This window comes from Stenella coeruleoalba (genome assembly GCF_951394435.1).
Source record: "Stenella coeruleoalba genome assembly, chromosome: 9".
NCBI lineage: Eukaryota > Metazoa > Chordata > Mammalia > Artiodactyla > Delphinidae > Stenella > Stenella coeruleoalba.
The window spans coordinates 29173679-29189427 of record NC_137155.1 but is presented as its reverse complement, the minus strand read 5'-3'; the positions used below and the strand labels follow the sequence as shown (position 1 = coordinate 29189427).

Here is a 15749-nt window from a genome sequence, read left to right as displayed (position 1 = left end):
CGAGTAGTCCCCAGGACAGTTTCACAAGGGGTGACGTGACGGCTTGCAGGGCTGGGCATCCAGTGTCCCATGGAGCTTTTGATAGTTCACATGGCATTTTTGCCTTGCATATGGACAGTAATGTGTTCTCTGCAAGGGTAATCTGGCTCTTGTGGATGTGTTTTTCAGTCAAATTCAGGAAGTTCCTTATGGCACTGTTTTTATTCTTGCATCATCTTTGCTAGGTATTGACCTTTAGACATGAAATCGGTCTGTTCTGAAAACAAATGCGGTGTGAAGGAGCATCAGTCATATCATGGGTGTGGATCTTTGTTATGAAAATGCAAAGAGTTTATCCTCAGTGTTTTAGGTCATGAAATTATTCTCAGCCACAGGCGTTCACATCGGGGAACAGAATCTGTTCTATGTAACCTAGATTCAGCCTCTGAAAACAGGCAAAACACGGTGCTAAAACTGTATGAATGTTGTTTTCATAGACAGGGCTTGTTATGGCTCCGTCTTCCCTGCGGAGGCTCCGGGCTTTAGTAGGTGGTGTTGGTAAAGCTGGCTCTGCTGTTTCCAGAAGCAGTCGCAGAATTCTGATGAACAGAGCAGAGAGGTGATCCAGCACACACGACTGTGGGGGCTGACCTAATCTGTTACTTCAAGCTCTCGTTTCAAGTCATCTGTATTCTTTACTTTGCATTTTATATACTCCCCTGATTTTTATCATTGAATAACCAAGCCGGTAATTGATAGAATATATCATTTACTAAAATTAGTTAAGAGTTACCCTAGGGAGTTTACTGATGAGGGTATCCATTTTTCATTTTTCATGTCTCACTTCTAGGTCTTCTGTTAGGGAGGTTTCTTTATTCCTGTCGCAGAGCAAAGCGCATGACATTGTGATGAAAACAAACTCTGTTTCCAAAAAATGCTAGAGTATCAAAGTACTGAATACTCTGCATAAATGAAGTAGGATTACATGCTTGATGTCCTTAAGTGGCCACACTGGGGAATGCCAAGGAAAGGCTCTTGGTACCAGAGTAGGGGCTTTGTCAGCCTTTTTTTTTCTTGGCTGATACAGGCTGGGTAATTTATTAGGTGTCTCTTTTTTTCTCTGTTCCACAGCTGTCAAAATGGATAATACCAGAATTAGGAAGAGAGGGAATGGAAATAGGAGTACTAGTTTGGTACTTTTATTTTTTGTTCACCTCACTAAAATGCAAATATATTTGAGAAAACATGTTTTTTAAACCATGAACGCTCCAGAACTCTCCATCAACCACCACTCTCTATTAACTATCACTTTCCTACACCTGTAGCTTGACGTTCCTGTTGGTTATGAGGCATTATAGTTGCCTTAGGTTTTTTGAAAAACAATCAAGAAGCTATGGAATACTAAAAAATATTTGGTAAAATAGGTTGTTATAAAACATATATAACATAAATATTATATGTGTGGTTGTTATATATACATATTTTACATTTCGCTTATGAAAACTTGATGATCCAATGAGTCAGCATTGTCATATACTGTAAATATAGTTTCAGTTAAGCTGAATAGAACTCCTAGAAAGTAGACTAGATGAGTAGCTGTCAGTGGTGGGTGTGTGAATTTGGCCCCAGGGGGTCATCTGGCCATTTCTGAGACTTTTTTTTTTTTTTTTTTTTTTTTTGCGTGGTATGTGGGCCTCTCACCGTTGTGGCCTCTCCCGTTGCGGAGCACAGGCTCTGGACGCGCAGGCTCAGCAGCCGTGGCTCACGGGCCCAGCCGCTCCGTGGCATGTGGGATCATCCCGGACCGGGGCACGAACCTGTGTCCCCTGCATGGGCAGGCGGACTCTCAACCACTGCACCACCAGGGAAGCCCTCTGAGACATTTTTGATTGTCATGACTTGATGAGGGGAGGCTTTGCTACTGGCATTTGGTGGGTAGAGGTGAGGGATGTTGCTGAAGTTCACTGGGCAGCTCCCCACAACAGAGAATTATCTGTCCCCAGATATCTGAAGTGCCACTGTTGGGAAACCCTGGACTTGATCCAGAGGTAGGAAGCCCTGGATTTGTGTTCTAGTTCCACCACCAAGAACCATCAAACATGAGGCAAAACTGCTTGACTTCTGTGCACCTCAGTTTCTTCTTTGTAGAAATACAGATAATGCTTCATCATCCACCAATTTTGGGGACTCGCAGTACAGGTCATTGTGAGTTAATGGATGTTACAATGCTTTATTTATTTATTTATGGCTGCACTGGGTCTTTGTTGCTGCGCGCGGCCTTTCTCTAGTTGCGGTGAGCGGGGGCTACTCTTCGTTGTGGTGCGCGGGCTTATCATTGTGGTGGCTTCTCTTGTTGCAGAGCAAGGGCTCTAGAGCGCAGGCTCAGTAGTTGTGGCGCACGGGCTTAGTTGCTCCGCAGCATGTGGGATCTTCCCGGACCAGGGATCGAACCCATGTCCCCTGCATTGGCAGGCAGATTCTTAACCACTGCACCACCAGGGAAGTCCCTACAATGCTTTATAAACTAAAGGAAAGATATGTACAAATTGTGTGATAATAGAATAAAACAAATGTGAGTGTTCTTATATTATCATCGTTTAACAGAATACCTTCTTGATGAATTCAGAATTTTTCATGCAATCCTCTCTTGAAGGTAGAGTTTGCAATTACCTTTCTTTTATATCCTCAAGGACAATGCCACGTGTGTAAAGGAACAGTATATTTTTGTTAATTATGTGTATGTATATTTTAGACCTTCCATTAATGAAAATCTAGTTTTTCGTTTGTTTGTTCATTCTTGAGTAGTGCTGTTTAATTGTGTCAGCTCCTAGATAGTGGGTCTAGCTGCTCTCTGATTTGCTGGGATATGTTAATCCCACACCACGTGTTTCCTATATAAATCCATACTAAAGGCTTTTTCATAAACAAATGATTCAGTACCCAAACTATGCGATTAGGTTAGGGTTTCTAGAGCAAATCACTTTGTGTGGAGCAACTGACTAGATGAACACGTGATTGAGAGCTACTTATGTGAACTGTTGGTCCACATGTGATCTAGAATGAACCCAGAGATAACCTTGGTCAAGTGCCCATGGTCTGAAGGGACAATGATGATACTTCTTCAGTCAGATCAAGGACTGTGATCAGTTTTGGAGGGATCTGAATTTTTTTTTTTTTTTTTTTTTTTTTTGCCGTACGTGGGCCTCTCACCACCGCGGCCTCTCCCGCTGTGGAGCACAGGCTCCGGACACACAGGCCCAGCGGACATGGCCCACGGGCCCAGCCGCTCCACGGCACGTGGGATCTTCCCGGACCGGGGCACGAACCCGCGTCCCCTGCATCGGCAGGCGGACCCCCAACCACTGCGCCACCGGGGAATCCTGGGATCTGAATTTTTTGACTTGACCTGAAAGCCCATCAGCTTCGTAGACTGTTAAGTGAGGATGTTGATGATTCCATGTCTTCTCATGTTGGTTGAACTACTTCTGCCTAAATTTTCTAAATGCATGGAGATATAGGTGGATAAGTAAGGTTGGAGTTTTTAATCTTGAACATTCAAATAATTCCTGGAACCACTTAAGTCTAGCAGTTCCTTGTGGGAGACAGCGGCATAGTTAATTTAAGCATCAAGGATGAGCAGAAGGGGAGACTGGCAGCTTCTGATCTCTCCTTTCTTAGTTGAAATCAAATTTAGTGCTAATATGATAAATCCCTGGAGTACTACAGTAGCTTCTCTTTGTGATGGTCATCGGCTCTTATTTAAATTTATATATGAATACCACCTACTCAGAGAAACAGTGTATTTAGGTTACTCTCTAGCTTCTTTCATTTGACAACCCTTTTTTTAAAAAATAAAGAAATTAATTAATTTATTTTTGGCTGTGTTGGGTCTTCGTTGCTGCACGCAGGCTTTCTCTAGCTGTGGTGAGCAGGGGCTACGGTTCGTTGCGGTGCACAGGCTTCTCATTGCGTTGGCTTCTCTTGTCGAGGAGCATGGGCTCTAGGCGCACGGGCTTCAGTAGTTGTGGCACGTGGGGTCAGTAGTTGTGGCTCGCGGGCTCTAGAGCGCAGGCTCAATAGTTGTGGCGCACGGGCTTAGTTGCTCTGCAGCATGTGGGATCTTCCCGGACCAGGGCTTGAACCTGTGTCCCCTGGTTTGGCAGGAGGATTCTTAACCACTGTGCCACCAGGGAAGCCCTGACAACGCTTTTTGAAAATTTTATCCAGTACCCTCCCCTCCAAATGCTTTATTCTAAACAAACACCCATATAAAGAATGACGTATGCAGAAAAATCCAAGTTTTGCTTTTCCCTTCTGTGTATTGATTTAATTATAGCATAACTCACTTCTTGGAAAAACTAGTAACAGGCTCAGAGAGAGAAATTTGTAAAGTATATAAGTGTTTTTTAAAAGCCTTATAAAATTAAATGCTGAATATAGCTAAATTTGTGAATTTGCTTGAATATGAATATGGTTAATATCAATATTGAAAATTGTTTCAAGGAGGTAGTCAATCAAAACTTCTGAGCTGGTCTCAGGGTCTTGTCTGTTCTATATTCAGATTATATCTAGGAGAAAGTAGATTAGTGTGATGGTAAACTTGATTGGGTCATGGAGTGCCCAGACTTTTGGTCAAACATTATTCTGGGTGTGTCTATGAGGGTATTTATGGAAGAAATTAACATATGGATCAGTAGACAGAGGAAAGCAGATTTCCCTCCTTAATTTGGGTGGCCTGTATCCAATCAGTTGAAAGTATGCATAGAAGGAAAAGGCTGACCCCCGTGTGAGGAAGAGGGAGCTCCTCGTAGGCCAGAGTTCTTCTGTGGGACTTGAGCAGGCTGCCGTGGTACGGGAAATGAGTGTTCTTCCTGTCTTTGCACTGCAGCTGAATCATCAGCTCTTTCTGGTTCTTGAGCCAGTGGTCTTCTGACTGGAACTGAGCCACAACCTCTTCTGGGTCTCCAGATTTTTGCTAACAGCAGATCTTGAGATTGTTGGCTTCCATAATTGTGCAAGCTAATTCCTTATTATATCGTTGTCTATCTAGCTATCTAGCTATCTATGCTGTTGCTTCTCTTTCTCTGGGGAACCCTGACCAATACAGTTAGTGTTTGCCAGGAATAAGAAGAGGGATGAATAGGGAGTGACTTGTAAGGGGTACGTGGTTTCTTTTTTTGGAGAGTGTGATGAAAATGTTCTGTAATTCAGTAGTGGTGGTTGTATGACCTTGTGAGTTTACTGAAAACTACCTAATTGTACACTTTAACTTGGTGAATGTTGTGGTATATGAATTCTATGTCAATTTTTAAAAAGTCAGACTATATCTGGAATTTACTCACCTAGGTCACACTACTTTCCTCTCTTGCCTGAAGAACTGCACTAGCCTCCTGACTCGTGGTCCTGCTTTCATACCTCCACCTCCATCCTTTGGGCGGCAGCCAGCATGCTCTTTAAGAAATGAAAATGATTTCAAAAGATCCTCCTACTTCAAACTCTATAATGACTTCCCATCGCACTGAGGACAAAATACGAAGTCCACTTGATTGTCTGCAAGACTCTGTCTTGCGGCTTCTCTACCTCTCGTTTCATGCCACTCCTTTCCCGTTTCTCCAGAACCGTAGCCACATTGGCTTTCTTTGTCTTCCTGCAACGTCCCACCCCTCTTCTTCCTCTGGGCTTTTGTAGCTGCTGGTCTCTCTGCTAGGAATGTTCTTCACTCTGTGATGAGTTCCTCCTCCCCATGCTTGGCTGTATCTCATCCTTCAGGTCATAGCATAAATTCCACCTTCTGTGAGCACCCTGTCTAAAGGAGGACACCCTATTTATCTCCAGTTTTTGTCATAACCTTAATAATCTGTTATTTTAGTTGTTGATTTGTCTTTTTAACTAGAACAGGAGTTTCCCAAACGTGAGGATCTTGTCTGTCTGATTGTCTTTCAGTTCCCTTGCATTTAGCTCAGTGACTGGTTTCATTGCAATTAAAGTTCTGGCTCAGGGAGGTACAGAGCCTGGTTTCCCTATACTATCCTTCGACCACATTGCATACATGTCTTCTTCTGTAACATGGGGAATCGATCTCATGGAATCATTGTGAAAATGCAATTAGATCATTCATGTAAAGGCTTTGGCATCATGTTTTAAGTGCTCAGTCAATGTTGAACTAGTAATAAATACATGCTTAATAGTTGTGCAAAAATGAATTAATCCACAGCAGTAGATTCCCGGGGAGAATCTCTTTTAATGACTCCCCTCCTGTCTTTCAACTTTATTTGCTAGTTACATTCTTTTTCTTGACTCTTATTTATTTTATGCTCTTTCCCTTGCCCCCATTCCCAACTCTGGGAGGAAAGTCACTTCATTGTTTTATTATAAGCCTTGAAAAAAGGAAAGAAAGCACAAAAGACTAACAGGCAGCCTGGCCTTAGGATGGAGCACAAAACAGGTTGTAGTGGCCCAGTTGGTTGCTGCACTCATTTGCTCCCTCCTGTCTTCCTCCCTTCCGCCTCAGTTTTGTTTACGAGTGTACCATGTGCTTCTGGGGAAGTAACTATATATACAATTCCAGGAATACTTTCTGTTAGTATAAACTAGGAGTCAGCCAATTACATGAATCCAGATCCAGCCCTCCACCAGTTTTTGTAAATATGGTTGGAACATAGCAACTTTTACTCATTTATATGTTGTCTATTCCTGCTACAACGGCAGAGTTAAATAGTTTGCTGACGAATGATCTAAGCCAATTGTTGAGATCGTCCCCTTGCTAGTGATTAAAAGTGGATGTGTGATTCTGTCCTGGCCAGGGAGAAGTGAGGGAAAGTTTCCGTAGCCAGAGGAAAGAAAAATTGAAAGAGCTGATGGTTTATTTTGTTTTGGGATATTTTGTTGTGTGAAGAGGATACGTGGAACGACTATAACCATCTTATGGCTACTTTAAGGATGAAGTGAACCCTGATGGAAAGGAGAAATGCAGTTGACCCATCAACAACACAGGTTTGAATTGCATAGATCCACTTAAACACACATTTTTTTTTTCAGTAAATATATTGGAAAATTTTTTGGAGATTTGCGACCATTTGAAAAAACTGGAAGATTAACCGCATAGCCTAGAAATATTGAAAAAATTAAGAAAAAGCTAAGTATGTCATGAATGCATAGAGTGTATGTAGGTACTAGTCTATCCTTACATAGGCATAAGGTGAAAGATATTTAATATAAAATTAATGTGTTATCTTACTGTTTTATAACTTTGCTTTCAAAGACTTACATTACCATAGAGTATGCCTCTCTCTCATAATTGGAGAAAATATGTATCAGCCTATCATCACAGGTAAGTGGATTTTTTGAAAAAAGATAACAGTGTTTCTAATACTATATTATGTATATGACTGTGAAGTAGGCTGTCTTTTCTCTAGCCTACTTTATTATAAGAATACATATAACATACCAAATATGTGTTGATGAGCTGTTTATATTATCAGTAAGGCTTCTGGTCAGCAGTAGGCTATTAGTATTGTTAAGTATTTGGGGAAGTCAGAAGTTATACATGATTTTTCAGCTGCATTGAGGGTCAGCACCCCTAACCCCTGCATTGTTCGAGGGCCAGCTGCAGTCCGAAGCTGAGTCTTTGAGGAATTCCTTGAGCCATTGAAGTTAACTTTGAAAAGTCTCCTATCTTGGTGACTTCCTCTTATATGACAACATTCCGCTTTCTTGTTAAAACCAGTTTGAGAAGGCGTTTTCTGTTACTTGTAGCCCAAGGTATTCTAATAGATATATTAGTACTTAACATGTTGGAATGAATGAATGAATGAATGAATGAACAAATAAGGTGGGCTCAGGAAGTGTAGCCCTATCTTTTTTACTTTGGTCCTGGAGGTATTGATTTATGGACCGACTGCTAAGTATGTCTATAATACTCAGATTTCTTTTTAGTACCAGCTGAAAGGTCAACTTTTTCTTACCACCATTCTCCCATTCAATTCCTGAGACGCCAGTCAGTTTTTTATTTTAGTTGTTTCTGTGTTGCTAGTGAAACTGCCTTGCACCGGCCCCCTTCTCCCCTCTCCCCCCTCCCCCCACTACCCAAGCTCAGTGACTGGGGAAATTCCTTAGAAATGTCTTTCTTGTTGTAAGGTACTAGGGAAGCCCTAAAGGGAAATTTCATCATATTTTAGACAAAGATTGTTTAGCCAGATCAATTATTTAAAAAGTATATGTGTTAGTGGAGCTGTTCCTCAGAGATGTGCATTTTATTCATGCTTTGCCACATCATTTAAGCATCTAAGATGATTGATGAGGGCCTTATATTAATTTGACGGCTTTTATATTGGAATTTCAAAACACTTGATAAATGACTTTGATTTACTCATTGTTATGCCTCTTAATTCAAGAGAATGTTTTATGCTTATCATTGCAACTCTCTGTGTGTTTGGAAGAAAGGAAAGTCTAATGTGGTTTCCTCGCTTCCCAAGTGGGTATCTCTTTTCTAGGGTTATTCTCCCAGCCTTCCCTCTGTGTTTAGGGTAAAGGGATATGACTGAAAAATTACCAATACTATGAATTCAGAATTCGCTGAACATCTGTGTTACTCTAGGCTCAGATGATACAAAGAGATAAAAAACTTAATTCCTGCTTTCACAGGAGATTAAAATTTGGCCAGGAATCTAAGATTTGTAGTAAGAAAGGAAATCTGAGGAACCGTATCAAAGGTGCAGGTGAAATAGCTAAAGGAGATCAAAGAGAGATTTTGATTTGGAATAGATTCCATCGCGAAGAGTGTTAAGTGGGTTTGTAAGAGAGAAGAATTCAGCTGAATGGAATGTGTGTGTGTGTGTGTGTGTGCACGCACGCACGTGCAAGCGCACATGCACGTGTATATGTCAGGTGAGTTCACAATAGAGGGGGCAGATGAGCACATAGTACCTTTAGAGGTTAATGATTAGACCAGTTTGGCTGGAACGTTGGGGTTGAGAGCTGGATTTTGAGAAGGCTTTGAGGGCTAGATTACGGAGGAGTTGGATGATGGGCAAGGGGTTTGGACTCTATCACGATGTGAGATCCACGTTTGCTGCCGTAAACAATCATGATTTGTGAAAGACAATGAGAGACAATAGTCTAGTTCTAATTTAATATAAAAATATACTTGTTGAAATAAGAGTTTGATCATCATTAGAACTAATTAGCTGCCCTCCAAATATTTGTAAGATTCCTCTCATTTTAATCACCACGGTGGATGATTTCCTTCCCTCTTCTGAAGTTCTACACTCAGTAGTTATGGTATTGTATTGACCTAACTCATCATCTCTTGAATTCTTCCATTTGTTTTAGAGGAAGGGCCACGTCTCATTCACTGTTATGTTCCCAGTGATCATTGCATGGCAGGGGTACCGCGTGGTAGTTGAAGTGAACTCAGGTTCTGGGTTCTTCATTTCATTTCATAGGATTTCGTTTCTGCTCTCAAGGAATGTCTGTAGTTTTTACAGTTGTGGCACTTTTAAGCTGAGAGAGGGTCATGACATTCTTTGATTAAAAAGATTTCAGGTAGAGAAAGATACATACTGCATGGTATTGCTTATATGTGGGATTAAAAAATATAACAAACTCGTGAATATAAAAGTAAAAGAAGCAGGGCTTCCCTGGTGGCAGTGGTTGAGAGTCCGCCTGCCGATGCAGGGGACACGGGTTCGTGCCCCGGTCCGGGAAGATCCCACATGCCGCGGGGCGGCTGGGCCCGTGAGCCATGGCCGCTGAGCCTGCGCGTCCGGAGCCTGTGCTCCGCAACGGCAGAGGCCACAACAGTGAGAGGCTCGTGTACCGCAAAAAAAAAAAAAAAGGATTAAAAAAGGATTTCAGTTGCTGTTTTCAAATCAATGTAGCGTTTTCCAAAATTAATATTCTGAAATTATTTTGGATCGAACATCAGTAAAGACATTAGACAAACTTCACACTAGAATGGTTGACTTCTGTTCCCATAGCAGTATAAATAAGAATTTCACCTTTTCATTTAATGTGGTTAGACAGTCTGTGCTGGGAGAGACAAAGCTTTTATGAAGGCTCAGTTGAAATTGCTTTTCTTAATTTTTCCACATGAATTTAGCTAAGGAAATAATGTGGGTCTAATTTCTTTAGGATAAGCTTATGGTAAATCTCCATTTTATTTGGATTTCATCCTGGTTAAAGATTCTTGAACTAAATCTAGGAACACTAGATTTTAGAAAAATCTTTCATTAGGAACTATATATATTATTTTAGTCAGCTTTCTGTTGTAGCAACAGTTTATTTTTCTTTGTTGATGACAATTTTTTTTTTATTCAAACAGAAAGTCACAGAAATTATAATCATCCTCATCAGTTCGCTCAGTCCTGTGTAATTAATATTTTTTCATCTTGATCTTTTGTTAGCACGTTTATGAATTCATCAGTTTTCCATTGGAGTTCTGAAAATGCTTATTCATTCAGTTCAGCAGTATAGTCAGTTACCAGAAACCTGTGCTTGTCAGAGTCTTTTCCATGAATTCCTTGAAGATGAAACCCTTTTATAGGAACATTTTTGCGAAAGCGTCAGAGTACACCCAGAACTGTCTGTAAATGACAAAAGACTTAAAAATGACCATGGTTAAAGATTTGATGAAAGTTCATAATAATGCAATTGACAAGGAAATTTAGTTATTTCTGAGATATACATTTTAAAGTAATAACTAGAATTATGACGTATACCATTATACCAGAACATATAAGATTTTTAGGAATTTCATGTAATGTCTGAAACATTTATATTAACATATTTCCATACAAATAACCCAAAGAAAGTTTAGTATTAGTTTTTTTCTTTTTAAAAATTTTTTAAATTTAATTTTATTTTTTTTATATACAGCAGGTCCTTATTAGTCATCAGTTTTATACACATCAGTGTATACATGTCAATTCAAATCACCCAATTTATCACACCACCCCCCACCACTCCACGGCTTTCCCCCCTTGGGATGACACAATTTTTATTTACACATTGGAAGTAGTTCCCTTACAGTATTTATTATCTCTTCTTCTTTAGTGACAGAAACCTGGGCAGCCTGCACAGTTAAAAGACACTTTCCTAGGCTTCTTTGCAGCTGGTGGCCATGGACCAAGTTTTTGCAAACGAGATATAAACAGGTGTGTCTGATGAGATTTTCGGGAAGTCTTTTTAAAAGGAGAGAGCACACATTCTCTCCTCTTTCTCTTCAGTTCTTTTTTGTCTTGCTGACTGTCGTATGAGTATAATGGCAGGAGCTTCAACAGCCATCTTGGATCATGAGGTGACGTTGAAGATAGAAGTCAGGAGGGATGAAGCAGTAAGACAGAAGGAGCCTCCTGACTTTATGGAACCTCCAAACCTGCTCTGAACTGCTTGTCTCTTACTTGCTTTTAACCTAAGAGAGCAAACCCTGGCATAACAGAGCTGGGGCACATTTTCCCAACCGTCATTGATAATTTTGTAATTACATTTATAATCAGGAACATCATGCATGTGTTTTGAAAGAAGACTGTAAAATTTTCTCACCACCCACACATGTGATGATAGTCACTAGTAGTAAGGAGGGGTAGAGGTGAGAAGCTATTCTCCTGGAAAGAGCGGCTGTGTGGTGTACCAGATAAAACATCAGGCTGGGAGTATGGTGCCTTGGATAGTTTGCCCTGGTTCTGTCACTGACCAGCTATTCAGGAACAGTTATTTAATTTAATTTATTTTTAAATTTATTTTATTTATTTATTTATTTATTTTTATTTCCACTATAGAATGAATCATCATCGCTCTGTCAGTCACTGGATACAGTCACTTGCCACGCGTTTGCTCCATACCAACCACGTGTGGGCACTTTGTAGTCCTTGGGACTTCCGTTAGCATTTAATCCTCATCTTACCTGTAGCGTTCATCACCTTCTATTATGATATATGGCAGATCTAGATATGATACCTTTTTAAATAAATCTGGGGTTACGTATGTTGATCACACAGGGCTTGTGAGTTTATTTACAGCTCAGATGAATAAATTCCATTTTTTTATGGTGAACGTATCCTATAGATGAAAGGAACAAGCATTGTTTATTCCGATGGATAGGGTTTCCAAGCTTTCTGGCTATAACATGCTGCATAGTTAAAGGTTATATTCCAGGGAGGTTATATTAAGTTTTTGTAGTTAGCAGATGGGGGACCTTATTTCTTCTCTGGAAGCACTGAAGAAAGGAATATTTTATGATGAGGGTCAGAGACTATATAGATTTAAGTTGAAATAAGACCTTTAACTCACGTAACTAGTTCTCTACCTTTGCTGTTTGTTCAGTGTGCTCTAGTGGTCCAGGGGAAAGAAAGAATCTCCAACCTCTTTTATCCCCCTGAGAAGAATAACAGCTAGCTCAATACTTTGAATTCTTAAGGAACTAAGATTTGCAAGATTCTTTGCTCCTGTGGCATTTCTTAAAATACTATCTTGACCTATAGTTTCTCTTTTAACTTTATCCAAGGTAGAATCAAGTTTTGGGGGGCTTATCATCTTGTTCTACAATAATAAGGAGGTACTATTTTCTTTGTACTTTAAATTTGTACAGTTTCTGCTCCTTGGGATATCAGTTTAGAGAGCAGAACTCGGGGCATTCCACTTCAAATCTGAAGCCAAGAATCCAGACACAATAAGCCTCAGAATGGTGGTCAGAGCTGCCATGTGGGGATATAGTGGGGGCTAAAACCAAAATCACCTCTGCCCTAGGAATTTCTTTCCAGGCAGTTATGTCTAAGTGGTAGTAAGTAACATTGGCAATGGAACAGCAGTTTCTTTTTTTTAAATATAAAGGACAAAAAGTATGTGCAAATGTTACTTTTAAAATGAGCTGTGTATCCTAGGGTGCTTGGTTACATTTGCAATTGTTCCGAAGACTTTGGAAAAAAAATAGCAGCCCGTAGCCCACTGAACCTCATCGTGCTGGCTTGCTGCCAGCCTCTCTCCTTCAGACTCTCCCGAATTGTGAGCCAGGGTAGCCAAAAGCTACCGAGCGAGAAATCTCCCATCTCTAAATAGGCACGTTTGTATGTGCTATTTTACTCTCTTCATTATGGCTAAACAAAAAGATATTTGGACCCCGAACATATAGCCTGCATAATTTAAAAGGGAAACAGGGCTTCCCTGGTGGTGCAGTGGTTAAGAATCTGCCTGCCAGTGCAGGGGACACGGGTTCAAGCCCTGGTCCGGGAATATCCCACATGCTGCGGAGCAACTAAGCCTTTGCGCCACAACTACTGAGCCTGTGCTCTAGAGCTCTCGAGCCACACTACTAAGCCTGTGTGCCACAACTGCTGAAGCCCGTGCGCCTGGAGCCCGAGGTCCGCAACAAGAGAAGCCACTGCAATGAGAAGCCCGTGCACCGCAATTAAGAGTAGCCCCCGCTCGCCGCACCTAGAGAAAGCCCGCGCACAGCAACGAAGAACCAACGCACCCAAAAATAAAATAAATAAATAAATTTATAAAATCCATTTACAAATTCTTTAATAGGGGAACACAGCCAAATTTTTTTATGTTTTATTTTTTTTGCGGTACGCGGGCCTCTCACTCTTGTGGCCTCTCCCGTTGCAGAGCACAGGCTCTGGACGCGCAGGCTCAGCGGCCATGGCTCACAGGCCCAGCCGCTCTGCGGCATGTGGGATCTTCCCAGACCGGGGCACAAACCCACGTCCCCTGCATCAGCAGGCGGACTCTTAACCACTGCGCCACCAGGGAAGCCCACAAAGCCAAAATTGATTAAAATTGCACATTTAAAAAATGTCTACAATGCGTTGGTTCACTGATTATGAAACTCTCACAGATAGGTGATTGGTTAGCCTTCATGTGTTCAGCTTGCTTTTTAAAAATGTTTTAATTTTTATTTTATATTGAAGTATAGTTGATTAACAGTGTTCTGTTTTTTTCAGGTGTACAGCAAAGTGATTCAGATATACATATATATATATCTATTCTTTTTCAGATTCTTTTCCCAGTTAGGTTATTACAGAATACCGAATAGAGTTCCTTGCCTCAGCTTGTTTTAATTGCACGAGAACACTTCACTATTTACGAAGCATCTTTGCGATTTTTATTTATAGTTATTTATGGTTTTATAACACTGTGTTAAATTGGGTCAGTTTCTAAATTGCTGGTATGCATGAGAGAAGAGTAAATTTACTCACCTAGGTTTTCTCTTCATTTTCCTTAAACTTCGGAGAGGATTTTGTTTTTGGATAAGTGGGAAATATTTTGGTTCATTGTTTCATGCAATACAACATGTCTTGTGGCTCAGTTGTGTGCAATTTTAGGCTCAATGATTGACGCAGATTTATTGAAAGAAAGATGGCATCATCCCTTCCCTTTGGTTGCCTAGATTCTCTAGAGCAAGGGAGACATGCACATATAAACATGTAGCAAGAATATGTTATCATGATTTTGATGCAGGCATGCTTTTTGAAAACCATGCTTAAACTGTTTTTGTAGTAATACTTCCAATAGTGGTTACTATGGCAGTACTTCCATAGTGGTTACTGTGACCCAGGCACTATCCTAAATACTTTAATGTATCAACTCATTTAACTTTCACAACAATTCCGTGAAGAAGATACTACTATAACCCCTACTTCACAGATGACAGGAAGTTAAGCAACCTCCTCATTAATCAAATTGTGTCTAGTTTCAGAGTCCTGAACTTTTATCAACTACATAATTCTGCCTCTCGGTAGAAAGATAGATTACTGTAGCCAAGAACATAGTTGTAAATATCTGATTTCTTTGAACAAAGACCTTAAAATTTAGTGCACAAGCAATCCAAACAAACCTATGGGTAGAAGCATTTTAATCAGAACGTTAAGGGAGAACTTCACTTTTAAGTATAATTTTTGAGAGTGTGATAGTTTCCACAGTATCATCTCTTAGTCAAATACTTAACAATATATATAAAAATAGGCCATAATTGAAAGATTGTATAGCCTTTATTTATTTTTTAATTTTTTTCTTTTGCGGTACGCGGGCCTCTCACTGTTGTGGCCTCTCCCGTTGCGGAGCACAGGCTCCGGACGCGCAGGCTCAGCGGCCATGGCTCACGGGCCCAGCCGCTCCGCGGCATGTGGGACCTTCCCGGACCGGGGCACGAACCCGTGTCCCCTGCATCGGTAGGCAGACTCTCAACCACTGCACCACCAGGGAAGCCCTGTATAGCCTTTATTAAAGCAGTATGTAATTTAATGATGTGATAGCTAGAGAAGAATTTTGAATACCCCTTTGAGTTCATTTTGATGAGGTTTGGGTTCTCCAGTAGTGGCTCTCTGGAGCCCAGCCACGAGCCTCTGGGGAATCACTGTCCAGCTCTTTTAGGCGTGGAGACTGCCCTGCAGCTGGTACTGCTCTCTGGAATTAGGAGGAAAAGACTCAACTCTTCCAGTTCTGAAGGTGGTTCTGGAAATTTGGAAGGAAACTCTGTTATCATCTTGCCTGCCGGGGAGGAGATGGATTAAGTGACATTTCAAGATGCCTTCCAGTCATAGGGTCCTATAGGGGGCTGGCTTAAGCGAAAGGTGTGAATGTGGCCTGGACCCAGATTTTCACTCATGATTATCAAGGGATCTGCCAGAGCTGCGTGTGGACACAGGCTAATTTTTCCGCTTTATTGTTGAAATGGCTAATTGTTAACCCTACCTTATTTGCTTTGGGTAACTATGATCACAGATGATTTAGATGCCTTCTCATCAAAAAAGGGACTGGGGGCGGTTGTTTTG

At 40.9% G+C, this 15749-nt stretch overlaps 1 protein-coding gene across 3 annotated transcripts in view; it reads left to right on the top strand.

The window, feature by feature from the left end:
* Window positions 1-15749, top strand: part of ELAPOR2 (endosome-lysosome associated apoptosis and autophagy regulator family member 2) — a 267850-nt gene that overhangs the window by 64671 nt on the left and 187430 nt on the right. The gene's annotated exons all lie outside the window — the stretch shown is intronic.